Genomic DNA, 1,358 nt, shown 5'->3' on the forward strand with positions numbered 1-1,358 from the left:
CCTACATATATACAACAATATAAATACAATAAAAAAGCAAATTCTTTATTTCTGAACTGCAGGAAGAAGTTATTTCATTTTTAATCATCAGAAATGGGTCAGATTCAGGCTTCGGGGCAAAAAGAATGATGAAATTATGGAGGACTTGAAGATAATTGGCATTTTTCTTCCTCCCTAACAGGATGTGAATATTAATACGCTGAAGTCAGCCCCTGGCAGAGGAACTTCTTATCATTTGTAGAAGAAGAATAAGGACTAATCTTTGTGTTTCCACACTTTGCTCCTTCAGCTTTGTGCAGAGACTTAATAAGAAACCTTAAGAGCTGTAAGAGCTGCCGCCTCGTCTCACTTCAAACGAGACGCAGAGCTGTGCTGTCAGGATGTAGAGACAGAGGAGGCCGTGTGGGGCAGGGTGTTCGTGCTGCTTCTCTGTGGTTTCCTCTGAACAGGAAGTGCAGCAGCAGCTGCTGCTACGTGAGACAAGGAATCTGAAGAAAACTAGAGTTTCTACCAGAAGCTKCTTTAACAGGAGAGGAAAAACAAAGCTTGTCTTCTTCTTCCTTTAACGAGCTGAAGATGATGAACATGTGTTGAATGTGGCACGTCTTGTGCGACAAACTGATGCTCTCCAAACTCAAGGCCCAGCCCGACGAGCTCAGGTCTACGGTGGTTTTCTTGGATTGTGTGAAGAAATATCTGGAGGTATTTCCTGCTTCAGTGTTTTTTTCTTCACATTTTACTTCCTCAGACCGTGGAAGGAGTTTATGTTCCTGCAGGTCCTGCATGTGGACCGGTGGGGTTTGGACTCGTTGCTGCCTTCCTTGGCTGCTTGTGGATGTGACTGTTTGGACCTGCAGCCCTCAGAGTTCCAGCAGAGGAAAGAGGACTCTGCAGGCCGGCTCTCCTCTGGACCTCATGGCTTACCTTTATGTCAGGTATGTTTAGCAGAGTTAGCCTAGCGTAGCTTCGTCTGTGTCACAAAGAACTGCTTCATGTCYTCACACAGATGTTCAAAGCAGACAGTTTTAGGAGAAGTTTGTTTAAAACTTATTATTTTCTATCAAATTAGAGATTAAASTAAGTGCTTGAAGAGCAGCTATTAAAAAACTTCCTGAAGAAATGTAGAAAGGCAACTCAGCATCCACAATGTTTCTTCTCTGAAGTCCAGCAAAAACCTTGGAAATCATCTGAAGTGAGAAAATATTGATGCTTTAATCTAAAAACTGTTGAAAAAGAGCAAAGTTTGTGGAAAATTAAACATTTAAACTTAAAAATATTAAAAGTTACAAGGTGACGTCATCAGACTTTAGGTTGAATGTAAGCTAAGCTGAGTTAAGATAAGATAAGATAAGATAAGA

The sequence above is a fragment of the Austrofundulus limnaeus genome, unplaced genomic scaffold, assembly GCF_001266775.1.
Source record: "Austrofundulus limnaeus strain Quisiro unplaced genomic scaffold, Austrofundulus_limnaeus-1.0 Scaffold1443, whole genome shotgun sequence".
Taxonomy (NCBI): Eukaryota; Metazoa; Chordata; class Actinopteri; order Cyprinodontiformes; family Rivulidae; genus Austrofundulus; species Austrofundulus limnaeus.